Below are 17,241 nucleotides of genomic sequence, written 5' to 3' on the forward strand. Positions count from 1 at the left end.
CATTTATCTACTGTAGGTCTTGTGTATCATAATGTATCTGTTAAAAGTGGTTAAAATATTTGTGTTAACATAAGTGTTGAATAGCTCTACATTCTGATAGTAATAATTGTTTGTTCAGTTAACTCAGCTCTCCGCTCTTTAGTAAACAGAAAATACATTTTCAACTTGGGTACAGAATAAACATGTGAACCATGATTAAACAAAATGCACTGAACAGATAAACTGTGTCCGTAAAATAAACTACACTTTTTGGTGTGAATTTGCTTAAAGGAAGCCAAGACATGGAGGGGGAAAAAAATAAAAGAACATAGAAAACAGTGCAGAACAGACTTGGTGTATTCATGATGTCAACTTATATACAAATCCTGGTATGCAATGATGTGTCTCATGGTACGTAATGATGTGTGTCTCATATCTCCAGTGATGAATCTTAATAGAGAAAGCATCCACAGTTTGGTCATGTCTAGTGCTTACATTTGGTATCACTCAGCTAATAGAGCCTTTCTGCTTGCTCTGGGGATAAATTACATTTTGACCGTCTGGGCAACATGTGCCAAACCAGAAATAGAATAGGTTTTAGATTTTAAGAGCAGGAAGACTAAATACAACCACTCCAATCATACGTTATATTGGAACATACTCTACCATACAATGCCAGAGATGAAACCTTTCACTTTAGAAACACGTGACTTCAACTCAACTTTTTATTGTTATAAAGATACAAAAAATAATAAACGTCACATTATTGAATTATAGTACAAAGGATTAACTATTACATTAACCCATTCATTCCACTGTAGTTTCCATTTCCATTTTCCAATTTCCATTTGTATTAACATTTTAACTCTAGTTATTCAATTCTACTTGTTTTTGCAGTATGTTACAGTACTAACATATTCATTCAGCCGGTGTTTCTATAATATAATATCTGGAGGATACATTACAACAACATGAATAAGTATTCAACCACGTATAATTTGTAGTAAACTAAAATTCCCACACAATTCACCGTTGTTGTCAAAGCATTCAAACAACCAGAAGAAGGCGCTCCTGGCTAAAACACAATAGGTTGCCTAACTATGGTCTTTTTCTTTGGCGATAATACCAAGCCAGTAGGTCATACTTGTATAAAATGTTTTAATCTCTTGAAATCAGAAATGTATAGTTTATAGGACATTTACTTGCAACCCGTAAAAACTGGTCCGCAACCCAACCCAGTTGTTTGAGAAACAGTGCTGTTTGCATCACAAGCAGCAGCACGGCAGCACAAACACACAGCAAGGAATAACCAGGCAAGCAGCGAGGCATCAAGAATGCTGTAGATTTAGATTTTGGCTTTGGTTTTGATTTTGATTCAGTCACACGCACATGCCCCCGAATGGCACCGACATTCTCCGGCAACAACCGCATAATGGCATCAATGGCACTGACCTTTCCTGGCTCTGATTCTGATTCAGAATCTGTTCCCGATTCAGAATCGGGTTCTGGTTCTGTGTCGAGGCTGTCCCAAGCATAATCAGATGTAGGGGTTGTCGACCAGTTACTAGCCACTTGCTCCCGAGTGACACCGACCTTCCCTGGCAACACCTTCAAAATGACACCATCGTCACCACCGTTGTCAAAGTATGGAAAGACTCTCTCGGTGAAGGTGTGGGTGAAGGTGTGTAGGTGTGTGCCAGAATCGGGATCCGAAAAAGACAGCTGTCCTTTGTCCCAGTCCAGCTGGACTCTGATCCTCTGATCCTCTTTGATGTTCATTGGGAACGGCTCACTGTTTGACTCTGCGGACACCGCTTTGTATTTGCCATACATGAACTCTATGCCCCAGTATCTACCACCTTTACGGCCCTTCCAACCTTTACGGCCCTTCTTACCTTTACTGCCCTTCCCTTCGGGCCTTCCACGCTTGCTGTCAAATGACTCTTCTACCACACCCAGCTCCCATGAGTCTCCATTGCCCTCAACGTCCCAGCTGTGAGTCCCGGAGGTAAACCCCTCTGATCCCAGGACAATGGTCCACTTCTCAAACCTCTCTGGGTTGTCAGGGCGAAGCCAGTCAAGCCCCTCACCAGGAAAAAGGTCCCAATGCGTTGTGGTAAGGTCATCAGACACCTGTATTCCATCAAGGGCCGTGTTGGGATCCAGGATCACGGGAGTGTACGAGACAGGCATTTTCTCCCAGATTTTGAAGTGCAGGTTGCCCAGGTGTTGGGCCACGTCTAGCAGTGCTCTCGGGCCCAGCTTTGCATCCCCCCGCGGTCGATCCAACAGCATCCGATACTTGAGCTCCTTCTCTTTCCTCAGCGCTGAGATCCTGGTCTTCTCTTCAGCACGTAGCCACTTGTGAAGCTTCTTGAACTCCTCTTTGATCTGCATCTCGGTCAACCGGGCCTGGAGTTTAACGTAGACTGCTGGATAACAGGACGCCATTAGCCGGTCCGCCATCAGTGCTCTTCTTGACGATTTCCCCGCGGGTTTGATTCGAGTCTCCGCAGTGTCCTGTATCCTCAGCAGTTCTAGTAGAGGAAAAATATTGATAGCATTATGAGTAGCAGTGGTGCCAGCAGTTGTAGTATTAAATAGTACCAGGCAGTAAGACGCCCATATGCCTGTCTTTCGTTGCCAATGGTGGAAAAAGTACTCACATTTTTATGTACTGCAGTATAGAACTACTCTGTTACAAGTAAAGGTAAATTCTACTTTTACTCAAATGTACTCGAGCAAAAGTACAAAAATATTAGCATAAAAAGGTACACAAAAGTACCAAAGGTAAAAGTACTCATTATGCAGAATGTTCCATTTCAAGTTTTCAAATGTAGAAAATCCTTTGAAAATAGCAGATTTACAAGCTCACAATGTTGCTACGCATTGTGAGCTTGTAGTCAGATCGGCTGTTTTCAAATAATCACCCAAATCTACATTACAACTAGAAAATTGTTTTTCAAGTTTTCAAATACATGTAGTGGAGTAAAAGTACAATTAATATGCATCTGAGGTGGAGTAGAAGTAAAAGTATTGGATATTGTCAATACTAAAGTAAAGAATAAATACCTCAAAGTTATAGCTTATTTAAAGGAGTAATTCACCCCCAAAATGCCTTTTTTCTCCTATTGATTACTCACACCATGGAGACTTGAGTTCAATAATATTTTTTGGTATTTGTCGCATTCCTAAGACAAAAATATGGATATAGTAAATGTACCCTGATTGATTCCGGATGGTGGGGACCCAAATGGAATCAATGGGGGTACATTTATTGGAATCAAATTATTGAGTGAGAAAAAAAACCTAAATGTTTTCACTCAAGTCTCCATGGCATGAGTAATCAATAGAAAAAGGTGATTTTGGGGGGGTTGAACTTGCCTACTCCTTTAAATACAGCACATAAGCACACATGCGCACAACATTGACGTCGCAACCCGTGAGAGAACAGAACCTCTCCATGTGGAGTCGGCCTAAATATAACAAACACTGTAAACAGCACGGATTATGTCGATACAACACACGTTTTATATGCACTTTATGGCACACCGGACCAGTGTTATGCTCTTAACATAGTTTTACTGTAGCTGACTACTGCTGCTACACCGTTTCAAACATGATCCCCAAACAGAGAACAAAGTATTATGTAGTAATGCTGGTTGACTGTGCTAGAGTCAAATGAAGACAGGCTACACAAACTACATACCTGATCACTTCAGCAAGTCCAGGACAGAGAAAGTTTAGCTCCTGCAGTGGGAAAACTCTTCTTTACATGCATTAAAGTGACAAGTTAACAAGAAGTTAACAGAGCCCTGATAACTACTCACAGGTGGTATGTCTGCCTGATGGCTCAATCAGATTTAGGGGGCGGGACAACTCAGCAATAGAGAGAAAATGGACAGGATTTTTTTAATTTAAAACTATTGTAGTAGCTAGCCTAATCATTGTTAGTGTTTGTTAAATGGTACCTGTTTTTGTTGTGACCCCTTTTTGTTTTGTTTGTTATTGCGACTGTATGTCGCAGATTAGTATGTAAAAGGTCACAGCTTGTCTGTATGTATGTATGTACTATGTATGCTATGTATCTCTGTCACGCCTGACACTGTGGTTCTATGGGTTTGTCGCTCTGACATCATGCTCTGATGTCAATGTGATGTCAGGGGAACCACTCTTAACAGAATGGGTTTGCCGTTCTGACATCACGCAGCAAGCTCTGGCTTCACTGTGATATCACACTGACAGAATCACTCTCATGCCCATGTATGGAGTTCCCTGATGCCATCAATATTAAGCCCGTATCTAACAGGACTTCATATGGGAATGCCCACATCGGCCATATACCACACTAACAGAATCCATTCATGAGTAAGCATGTTTGGGCTATCACAGCATATCTCCATACAGTACATGGATCTCCATATATGGGTACCAGGGGTATCCATATAGGGTTAACTGGTCCGATATACATCAGGAGTCTTACTTGTAGTTTATTTATTTCTTGTATATTCTGTAGCAATTGTTTTTGTGTTTGTTATGCCCGGTTTTGTTTTATGTGTAGGTGTTATTTGTCAAGAAAAGGGGAAAAAAGGGACACAGGGATCAAATGTTAACGTAAATCCAAGCAATGTCATGATACATGTAACCTGTTGTACCCAAATAAATAAATATAGCCTATATAGGCCTATAGAAAAGGGGTTCCTGTAAAAAATTATCTGAAGGCTTACTATGAGTTTTCTGGTATTCACTAGGATCTTCTTAGTTGACCATGTACCAGTGATCTGTACGGTCAAACTGTACTTTTCCCTATGCAACCTTCTAATAAATTATTCAATTAAAAATCAATCAATGTTCAGTAACAGTGTTAAATAGCTCTCTGTGATGATAGTATTCATTGCTATACTGTACAGTGTTTGTTCAGTATAAGGGGCTTAACCTGTCTCTCCAGATTTCTATTATCGTGAGAACAATGGCTGCCTTTCATTATAGCATGGTAACTTTTTAGGATAAGAAAGCCTGCCCTTTCTGTTAGCCTCGATTCCCCATCAATGATGTCACTGGTAGATGTGTTTCTGAACTACACACAGCCCAACAATGAGACACAGACAGAGTGGGGGATCTTTTTTTGTGCACATCAGTGAGGACCAATTACTGTATGAAGATAGGTTGAAAAGCGGTGAAATCGTCCTGACGTCCTTTAATAAACAGAAAAAATAATGTACCCGTTTATCAGCTTAAAGGTGATACACCATGTATTTATGTCATATTGTTTATGTCCCAAAAACGTTTTTCAAAAGGTTTGAGGCTAAATTACCACTCCTGAATAGAGCCTCTCTCATTTTTGAATGGCTCTCAGAGCATTTTCAGCTGCAGTACCACCTTTGGCCTGAACTGCGCTGTGCCCCCCCCCCCTCCAACCCTAACCCCAAAACATATCCACGAGTTTCCTACGCCCCATAGTGCATTGCGCAAACGTTTGCATCGATCTTCCGGCGCCGATTTACAAGCTCTCAACGGGTTGCATCTGCGACGCGACGTGAGCTTGTATGTCTGCTGTTAAACCCGGAAGTTTGGTCCGTATAGTCTCCAGTAAACTCCCGCGGAAACTTGTGGATATATTTTAGAAAAAAATAGAAGATAGAAGGTGCTAGTGGGACCCCAAAAAAGGTTTTAAAATAGGAAAAGTGAAATTTCATGGTGTATCACCTTAAAATGTAGTGTTCTAACCACTCTGCTCATTTCTTGTCATCACTTCCAAATTCACTTTATCCTGCATGAAAATGTATTTTCTGTCTAATAAAGGGCTGGAGGGACTGGGAGACATCTGTTGCTGAACAAATAACACAATGTGACAAACAACAATGTTTAACAAAACGACATCACTTGACTTAGGCCTACCCTACCTCTAAACTCGATGCAACGCGTTGCCGACCGTACGGTGTGAGCTTGTAGATCAGCTGTTATTTTACACTGTGGTATTGATACTTGAAAGCAAAACATGGGAGTACTTCTCTTCTTCTTTCTGTTCACTTACCTCCTCAGAACATGTCTGGTGTGAGACGTCCCATGAAAGTGAAGAAAAGTCTAGAAATCACTGATAAAAGAACAAACACATAATCCGATATGTCTCATCAATTGTATGTCACAGAAGTTAAAGAAGAAGAAGAAGAAAAAACATAGGCCTAATCACTTTACCTGTCATTATAACTTTCATAAGTTTCTTCTTCTGGTCATTGTTATGAAACCAAACTTTTCATCACATTGTCATTGATGCACTATGTGGAACAACCCTGGTGTAAGTCCCCTGGAAGTTTGCTGGTTGGGTAACTTTCTGAATAAATGACAATATATTTCTGATTTGGCCCAAACTCCTGGAAAATGTCTGTTTGTGTGCAGAGGACATTAACAAATTACAAAAAAAGTAGAAAAGCAATTTACCATTTGGATGGTAAATGGCTTACTTCACCAACCACCACTCAACACAGTCAACACTGTTCCTTCCAGGCCAAACAATGACTTGCTTTTAATAACAATGAGACACATCATCAACCATCATTATGCACTACTTTACTGACTGAATTATACATGAATGGTAAAGCTATGGAGACCCATCAATGACCAACAACTGTGTTTACACTTGAACACCCTTACATTGCTGAGAAATATACATTAACATACAACAACATACACAGGCAGTGGGAGAGTCGTTCTCACATTGCCCTCCCTAATGGCTCTGTTCTCACCTTAGATCAGGGCTGTCCAAACCTTTTTCAGTTTTGCTCTCTGTATTGAACTACTTTATGGACGAATGTCCAGTTCCACTCTCAAATCGGTGTATTTATTCTGCATTAAATCATCACTGAAGATACTGTATGAAACATTAACGATTGCCTACCAAGAAAAGTCAGTTATTTTTGTATCAGGCTGTTTTACCTCCCTGCTTTATTGTAATGTCGTTTGACAGACATGAAATCCATACAGTTAATAGACTAAATAGTTCAAAACAATATAAATTGACATTATTAATACTCAGTTCAGTTCTGCATACTTTTCTAATTTGTATTTTTAAGTTCAAACTGTTCACAAATATTTTGAAACTAGCAGATCTACAAGCTCACAATAAGCATTGTGAACTTATAGATCTGCTATTTTCAAACGGCAGAAATACATGGGCAATAGCACTGAAGTGTTTTGTGATAATACTGCAGCCTAATCTAAAGGCAAAGTAACTAGTAACTAGTCAGGTCATTATAGTGCAGTTAAACATACAATATTTGCCACTTAACCACTGTAGTCTGCTAATCAGGTGTTATACTGTTATGTGTTTTTCCAAGTCCTGGAAAAGATACGCTGTGATAGGCCAGTACAGTCTCTTTGATTGGCAGTTGTGCTTGTGTTGGACAACCAGGGCATGGATGTAAGTACAATGACAACTAATAACGGATTAATGAAAAACAAAACCAGAAATTTGCAAGAAATTTATAAATACTGTAGAATAGGCTTGTGGGCTCCACTCCATGCTATGAGGGCTGCTGGGGTCTGCTTAGCTGGGGAAACTGGACAACGGGGGCAGTTCTGCCTAATAATGGACAGTCATTTGGAATCGATATGAGTACGAAACTGAGCCCATATGTAATATAGTGCGGAGTTGTCCTTTAAATGTACTTAGTTACTTCACCACTGTCAACAATATAGACACAACTTTATTTAAAGTACTTTGTAAATTGTTAGGTGTAGTAGATAGTATTCAAGTCAAGTCAGTGGTGTTTCCTATTAAGTGAAGTAAGTAAGTTGAATTGATTAAAAAAGTCTCAAATCACCTAACCACTAACTGCCCCCCCCTCGATCCCACTCCTCTGTGGGCAGAACTCAGCTGGGTGAAGCTGAACACTGAAGTTCCCCTGTGGGATCGGATAGGTACATAAATACGTAGATTGCAATACCATTTTTATTCATTGTAAACACTTTGGTTGTGATATTTGGCAGCTGGTGTGCTTTTGCCTGCTTTGGAAAAACTGACAGAAAAAGACTAAACCCCCAACAACAATAGATACTGTATGTAGGTTGTCCGTCCATTGGCTCCACATCCATCACAGACAGGCCAATCAGTGGAGCGACTTTCGCCCATACGCATGCCACATGGGCTCCACCCTGTAGACAATATGCCTTCCGGGCTCTGATACCTGGCAGTGTGTTGCGGGTTTGAGTCCCAATCCCCACGACCCTTGTTGCACCCCCCCTCTTTCTCCCTGTATGCTGTCTACCTACTGTACTGTAAATAAAGTATCCTGTCTAGTGTCTACCTACTGTACTGTAAATAAAGTAGCCTGTATCCTGTCTACCTACTGTACTGTAAATAAAGGCAGAAAAGAGCACTGTGCTCTAACATTGCAATGTTTGTTAATACCCTCCAAATGGCATTTCATGTTTACCATAAACACACAGTACTGATACAAACCACTGATCACAATGCATCTCATGACTCTCAATGTTTATTTAAAAAATAAGCAAAACTAAATGCAAATGTTATATTAGCACACGTTGCTAATATAACCCAGTCTGTGCTAATGTAACAGCAAGATAACAATAACATAATGAGATTAAGTAGGAAAAAAGAAGAAAAATATATATAGGAAAGGGGGGGGGGGATGTACTGTATATGCATTAGGCTAGTGGCGAGAAAAAGAACCTCTGGGAACTCAGATTGGCATTAGGCCAACCCAGTTAAGTAATAGAACAACATGTAATACTTGAAAAGAATAGATCAAGCTACACTTGGTTATTTAGATTTGTTGATGTTTCTAAACCTTTCTAATGAATACTTTTCACTAAACTGATTTATCTTCCATAATGCACTTTGCGCTCGTGACATTTTCAGTTACTTTAAGTAGTTGTCAGTTGGTAGAAAGTGAATGTACTGGTATTTCTCACTTTCTCTGTGTACACACAGTTTAAATCCAGTGTGTAAAGATCACAATGTGTGAATTCTCTGGTGGCTTTTAAGATGTGCCATCTCCTTTGTGAATTTGCTGGTGTACTTTAAGACCTTGCATTCTAGAGAAGTGTTTTCCACACTGATCACATCCATATGGTTTCTCTCCTTTGTGAAGTATCTGGTGGATTTTAAGGCCGGACCTTTGAGAAAAGTGTTTTCCACACTGATCACATCCATATGGTTTCTCTCCTTTGTGAATTATCTGGTGGATTTTAAGGCCAGACCTTTGAGAAAAGTGTTTTCCACACTGATCACATCCATATGGTTTCTCTCCTTTGTGAATTATCTGGTGTTTCTTAAGGCCAGACCTTTGAGAAAAGTGTTTTCCACACTGATCACATCCATATGGTTTCTCTCCAGTGTGAACTCTCTGGTGGTTTCTAAGGAGCCCCATTTGAGAGAATTGTTTTCCACACTGATCACAACCATATGGTTTCTCTCCAGTATGTGTTCTCTGGTGGATTTGAAGGCCGGACCGCTGAGAAAACTGTTGTCCACACTGATCACATCCATATGGTTTCTCTCCTTTGTGAATTCGCTGGTGTACTTTGAGAGCATGCATTCTACAGAAGTGTTGTCCACACTGATCACACCCAAAGGGTTTCTCACCAGTGTGAGATCTCTCATGACTTTTAAGGGTTGCTGATTGAGCGAAGTGTCGTCCACACAGACCACATCCATACGGTTTCTCTCCAGTGTGTATTCTCTGGTGTATTTTAAGCCCGTCCTTTCGAGAGAAGCGTTGTCCGCACTCATCACATCCATATGGTTTCTCTCGAGTGTGATATCTCTGGTGTCTTTTAAGATGTACCATTTGTGAGTAGCGTTGTCCACATTGATCACATCCATATGGTTTCTCTCCAGTATGAACTCTCTGGTGTACTTTAAGATGTGACATTATAGAGAAGCACTGTTCACACTGATCACACCCAAAGGGTTTCTCTCCGGTGTGACTTGTCTTGTGGCTTTTAAGCCCGTCCTTTCGAGAGAAGCGTTTTCCACACAGATCACATCCATATGGTTTCTCTCCAGTGTGGTTTCTCCGATGCCTTTTAAGGTCTGTCATTTTAGAGAAGCGTTGTTCACACAGATCACATCCATATGGTTTCTCTCCAGTGTGAATTCTCCGATGCCTTTTAAGGTCTGTCATTTGAGAGAAGCGTTGTTCACACAGATCACATCCATATGGTTTCTCTCCAGTGTGAATTCTCTGGTGGCTTTTAAGGTTCTGCGTGCGAGAGAAGCGCTGTCCACACTGATCACACCCAAAGGGTTTCTCTCCGGTGTGACTTTTCTGGTGGCTTTTAAGGCTGGACAATTGAGAGCAGCGGTGTACACACTGATCGCATCCATATGGTTTCTCTCCAGTGTGAACTCTCTTGTGGATTTTAAGGGCCTGTGTTCCAGAGAAGTGTTTTCCACACTGATCACAGTAGTGCTTTTTGTGCTTAGCCAAGCTCTGTCGTTCATTCACCTCTGGTAGGACAGGGAAGCCAGACTGATGATGCAATTCTGGATTGGAAACGAAGACAAAGGAAAGATTGTTGAGATTAAAATAAAATAAAAATGTGTAAAATAAAATTGTTTGGGGAAACAAAATCAAACATTTGTTTGATTTTTTGATTTTCGAGCTCAGCAGCAATCATGAGCAAATACAAATCTGGTTTTCCATACCAATGTTATGAAATTCACAAAAGTGTTTAAAACAAGCTCTTCTCTACCGACCGTTACAAATGCACTGATGGCTCCGCTGCGATTGTAATTTTTCCGTTCTGGATTTTTCAGTACATACCGATTAGTGATGCGCGGTGCGGCCCGCGGGCCGGGTTGAGCTGGGCCAAGAAATGTACACTTTATTGGCGGGGCGGGTTGAGGCGGTCTCGTTCGGTCTATAATGCGCACCAAGTGTCCTTCTATGCTCGTCAGCCAAACTGGTCCGTGTCATGTAATTCTAATTAAGTCCATTACTTCCTGTAAGTGGACTTGAAAATAAAACCGTTGCCTAATCATATTATGGGAGTTTAACTATCTTATTTTGAAATCCACCGCTTGGGAGGAGGTGCTTCTGCTTTGTTAGTTTTTGGCTACTTGACACAGCCTATCTTCAGCTTAATGTAAACAGAACCCAGAACAACTCACGTGTGGACCAGTTTGGATTGTACAAGCTTTTGACTAAACTAAAGTTCATATTATGAGATGAAAACAATGCTCCTTTGACTTAAACAACGTACACCCTTTGAAAGTTTGATCAACTTTGCACATCCGCAGCAGATATAGGTAAGGAGCTGGTTAATTAATTACCTTTTGCAGGATGCTGTCGTGCTGCGGTGAGCATTGATTGTAGGAAATAATATTTTCTCAACAAATTATGTTGAGAGGCGTAGAGCTGTTGCTTTGGTGTCTCGGCGCGGTGCGCCAGTGACTAATAGGCTTGTGACTCGATCCTCATCTCTCTGTGATACAGTAGTTGTGTTCCGTGTGTATAGTCATACTCATACAGGAGTGTTATCAATTAAAATAAGCATGCATGTCGTCACTCGTCATGCCGTCATGTAGCTAATTAACGGTTCATTGCTTTTAAATGTTCGAACGATATTTTTGTTAGGCTATGTGCTCTAAATCAGTGCTCAAAGTTTCTCCTTTCTGTTTTTGCACAGCTGCCTTAAAAATCCACATTCAAAGACGTATTTGACATGTATTTAACGACGGCGGGCCGCGGGCTGAGCTGGGCTGTGAAAATTGATGCGTTGTTGCGGGTTGGGCTGGGCTGGGTCAGATAATTAAAATTGCGGGGGCCCGCGGTCCATGAAAAACCCCAGCCCGCGCATCACTAATACCGATCCTGTACAACTTTACTACATATTTTTAATAAAACACTACATACCTATCCTGTACAATTTTACTACAGATTGTTAAAACACTACATACCTATCCTGTACAACTTTACTACAGGTTGCATCCTTGCATCAAAGAGTCCATGTCTCTGCTCCATCTCTCGCTGTTCCTCTGACCGTGTTAATGATCTTCTGGAGACCATCTCTCTGGATAGCATAGATCTCTCCCTATGGTGCTCTGTGAACCAATAGAATAAAACATTTAGTTTTCATTCAGCAACCTTACATCACCACAGAGAAGATCACTGAAGAGCTTCAACAATACAGTGGTAGTTTTATATTCAATATAGCCAACAAAGTACTGTGATATGTTGTTAAATATTAATCCACTAAAATGGAGACTTTTTGGGAGACTATATGCTATTGAAGTGGGCGGGGTAAAGTGGTGCAAAAATTGGAACGATACAGAGAAGATTAGCATGGTGCCATGGTACCATGCTTATCTTCTCTGTATCGTTCCAAGTTTAGCCCAAAGACAGCGTCCTATTGCCAACAAAGGGCATTTTGGTTTTGCATCTGAAATGGCTTGGAATTAGAGACAGACAGAACATGACATTTTAATATCTGAGTAGTTGTTTAGGCTAAAACCTGTATAAAACCGTATTATGGACCAGTATTTATATAATATATATTTTTTTAAAAGCATGGTGTGGCCCCTTTAATAAAACAGTACATACCTATCCTGTACAACTTTACTACAGGTTGTTAATAAAACACTACATACCTATCCTGTACAACTTTACTACCGGTTGCATCCTTGCATCAAAGAGTCCATGTCTCTGGTCCATCTCTCGCTGTTCCTCTGACAGTGTTAATGATCTTCTGGAGACCATCTCTCTGGATAGTGTAGATCTCTCCCTATGGTGCTCTGTGGAAATCACCAATAGAATAAAACATTTAGTTTTCATTCAGCAACCTTACATCACCACAGAGAAGATCACTGAAGAGCTTCAACAATACAGAGGTAGTTTTATGTACAATCAAGCCAACTTGCAAAGTACTGTGATATGTTGTTAAAATATTAATCCACTAAAATGGAAACCTGGAATACCTCCCATACCTTGAAAAGATTTTTGCAATCATATTCAAAGTCTCACATCTAAAGCATTTGTCACAGATTATAACAGATTTGCAAAGACTGGTAAAATGCAATTCCTTTTGTGATGATTTAGACATGTATATAAATGACTTATTTAGACTTAAGATATATACAATAAATACATAACTTTGATACCTTTAAGTGTCATGGTCTCATTTGAAATAAGTATACTTTTGTGTTATCTTGGGTGTACAAACTCGTGTGCAAATAAGCCAAGTGCTTACAAGGATATCCTTTTAGTCATGAAAACTGTACCTTTTCCTATGCAAACTTCTAATAAAGTCTTAAATCAATCAATCAGCCCTCTGCTCCAATTCCGCTCATGAAACGAATATTGAGACTATTTGAGAATTTGAGGTAGAGTACGTAACAAAACGTACCAACGTATGTGTTGTCCTCCTGTTAAGCAGAGTTGAGGTTGAGAGTGTTTATCATCTTCCACTGAAGTCTGGCGTCCACGGTAAGATTTGATCAGAGATTAATTATGTGGAGAGGTGAGTCATGATGACAATAAAGACCAACTCTTCTAGAGAACCTGGGGTGAAAACAAACTGCTATGAATGATTGGCCAACGAGAACAATATAGAACCATCTCTCCACCAATCACAGTGTAATCCTACTGTGCTCGCACCTCGCGCCCCATACGCTACACGGAATAGCCTACATTTGAATATAAATCTGTAACTATTTAGTTCTATTAATTATTATACTCACAATAGCCGTTAAGCCTTATCAGATCAACGCAATAGTTGCTTATGGACACGCAGTACGTCCACACTAAACGGTGACACGCCATACGCACGGCTTGAATGGGGATAGCTTTCACACAAAAAGTAAAATTAACTTGAACTTTAAAACACTTTTTTACTATGATTGAACCATAACAGGAAGCACCGTTTGAACGTACGTGCGCATGTGCGGTGGAGTTGTAACTGCTGATGTATTGGTTTTAATGTATTATTTAGGTAACTAAATGTTCCTAGTAAACAAGATAGTAGGCCTGTGTACACTAGATCATCTTTTTAAATTGCACAATCTATGTGTGAATTACGACGTTGCTCTATCTAAGCATGTAATAATGATAATATTATCACATCTTAGCAGGGCAGTTTGAAATGTCCGGCTGAACCACTAGGTGGCGCCAGGAGACTATAGACGCCAATGATAGGCATAGTGCATTTTTGTTGCCTTATTTAATAGTGTAGAGCGATATGACATTAACTGAGGCCCAGAGAGACATGTGGAAAAATTACACCTGACACCTACTCTGCTTTTGTTATCATTGACTGTGTGACCAACGAGACACCATTTTTCCACACTGTTCCTTCCAGGCCAAACTTGCTTTTAATGACAATGAGCCACATCATCAACCATCGTTTTGCACTACATGAATGGTAAAGCTATTATAGCTGTATTCCAATCCGAAGGGTTCGCACTTTGAAGTGCGCATTTGAAGGGCTATGACGTCACTGGGCCGTGCCATGTGTAGGGCTTGTCCTGTGAAGTGCACTCCACAGTGCCTGTGGAATGGGACAGCGCTACCCAGGCGCGGGCAATCCATTAAGGCGAAAAGGCCGTCGCCTTACATTTATTCTGTTGAAAATGTAAAATATAGCCCCCAAAGCACCCCCAAGCACCCACAAAACTTAAAGAATGTTGCTCAACCCCCCTTGCCCACTCGCTGGGGAAGGCAGCCAGCCAGTTCATTGGGATGTAAATTGAATTCTGGTCGCCTTTTCCTCGCCTTTTGTTCCTGCGCGTCTTTTGTTATAATGGTGTTACGGGGCAGGGGAGGGGATTTTGGGCCATTATCACCTCTACCTGGCTGAAAGGTGGGATACTGTATGTTGCTCTCAGACTAGCCTTGATTCATTACTGACTGAACTCCAACATGAGACCACCAGCTAAGAAGAAGTTCACCCAGAAAAGACGCTCCAGTTCACCGCCGCCAGCAAAAGCAAGCCGCCTTCTGAAGACCTCCCTGCCGCCGCTTTGGAGCCGCCTTCGCCGCCTTCCGAAGACCTGCCTGCCGCCGCACGCAGCACCGACAGCAGGGGCCGAGGCAGCCTGCTTCCCGGACACAGAACCAGGCTCAAGCGGCAGCAACTCACCGACAGCAGCGGGGAATACACTGCATGCTTTTATGACAGGCTGCAGCCGACATGCTACTTTTATTGACCTTCAGAAAGAGAAATATCCACACAAGAGAGAAGAGACCCCTTGAACTTGAACGTGGTTGTGACACAAGGTGGAGTTCAAGAGCTAATGCTGTTACTAAAGTGCACGAACTTTATGACGTTATACTAGACCTTTTGAGTAATTATGTCACGAATCTAGGTCCATCATGTGAAGAAGCAAATGCATTGTTAACTAGGATACAAACAAGGAAGTTTGTTTTCCTTCTCGTTCTCTTTAAAAACCTGTTTTCTAGTTCTGATGCAGCAACCAATGGCCTGCAGTCTAAAAAGACTACTGTACCAGACGCTATAGATTTAATTGATGGTCTCAAAAGACAGCTGTCAGCGATTAGGTGTGATGAAAATAGCTTGAAAGGATATAAAAGCATCCTGACCGAAACAAATGCTTTATGTGCCGAACATGCTATTGTAAAGTGTGATAGATATGCAGTTAGTACAGCTCGAAAATGCTTTGTTCCCTCTAAATTCAAAGATAGTATCATTACCACTACCCTGGGAAAACAATCAAGAGTCCAATGTGAAAAGGATTTACGCATCATTTTAAACCAGATCGTAGGCTCTTATGGTGTCATGACGTCTGCTAGTGTATTCTTAGCAACTCCCCGTGCTGCTAATGTAACTGATGCTGATGTAACTGAAATGGTAGAAACTCTCAATGTCTCTGGCAGTGTTTTGGGTGTTGCTGCAGTTAAAGAACATGAGCTTGCTTTATTTATGACTCACCTTGATATCAAAGAAAGCAAGGGAGCCAAATGTAACACACTGCTTAAGGTTTTAATTTGGATGTGTGCCCTGCAAATTGAAACGTGTCACTATTTGGGCATATTGTTTGCCTTGTTTGTAATGCTGTGCTTTTTGAGAATAAAAATCCATGCATTGAATATACTTGAATATTGTTTTTATTTATTTATTCACTTTAACGTATTTAAAATGGAAAATGTGTTTTTTATGGGCGCCCCCCCCCCCCTCCCCTCCCCTGGGGGGTGGGCTTCTCGATGGGGGGGGGGGGGGCACCTCGTTGGCATTTCGGCTGGCATTTCGCCTATCCTGACCCTCATTCCTGGGTACGCCCCTGGCGCTACCAAGTGCATAGCCGAGAACTTCTGGTTGCAAAAATCATTTCTCCGCCATTTTTTCCTCCGCGGTGCTTTTAAACTACGTATTTTACCTTCTTAAACGCCCCAACTGATTTTTTTGTGAGGCGGAATTAACTTGTAAGACAATTTAGGATATGTTTAATTTTTTGGGGGGGTCATAATTCACCTAATAATTCACAGCTATTTTGACGTTCGAGGATAATTGAGAACCAGCATCACTCGAACCGAGGCGGGCAGTGAGAGTCATGTCATCCGTCCAAGGCATTCGATTTTCGGCTTGGGATGAGCGTTGCATGTCCTGTTGCTTACCTGCTCTACAAGCTCACAAAGCGGTGCAAAGCGACGCGTTGTGAGCTTGTAGATCTGCTGTTTTCACTAGTTTGGATCCAGGGCAAACTAATTTCTTTTTTGGGTCACGTACAGGCTAAAAAGTTTGGGAAACACTGGCTATAGACCTATACATGATTGTGATATGATGTATTGTGGCTACAACTTTCAGACAACCCGTTTCAAATAGTTTTCTGTTGATTAGATATTAAAGAAACTTCTGTTTTTGGTTTTGTCATAATTAAAGGTCTGACAGTCACATAACTGTATGATGAGATTGTTCTGAAGCACAAGATCATTAAATAAAATAACAGTTTATTAACACGCTCTATTAAAATTCACACTAACTGTAACATGTATCATGATATTCATATTATGCTTAATGTAAAAGCGGCATCGGAATTAACATCATTTCAGGTCATTTATTTGACAGAGAGAAATATGAAAAGCCCGACCTTCGTTTAAATGATTCGTATAAGGCTTATTGTGTGATATGTTTGTGGTTGAAAGTGTGTTTTCCCTGCCTCTCTGTGAACAGACTCAGGGAATCACATCATCACCGTAATCTGATCATCATCATTAATAGCAGCAATTAAGCAATACAAGCCCCAAAATAAAAACGCAACATTTCATATCATGGTCAGGCATAATT

This window comes from Nannobrachium achirus (genome assembly GCF_963921795.1).
Source record: "Nannobrachium achirus genome assembly, chromosome: 3".
NCBI lineage: Eukaryota > Metazoa > Chordata > Actinopteri > Myctophiformes > Myctophidae > Nannobrachium > Nannobrachium achirus.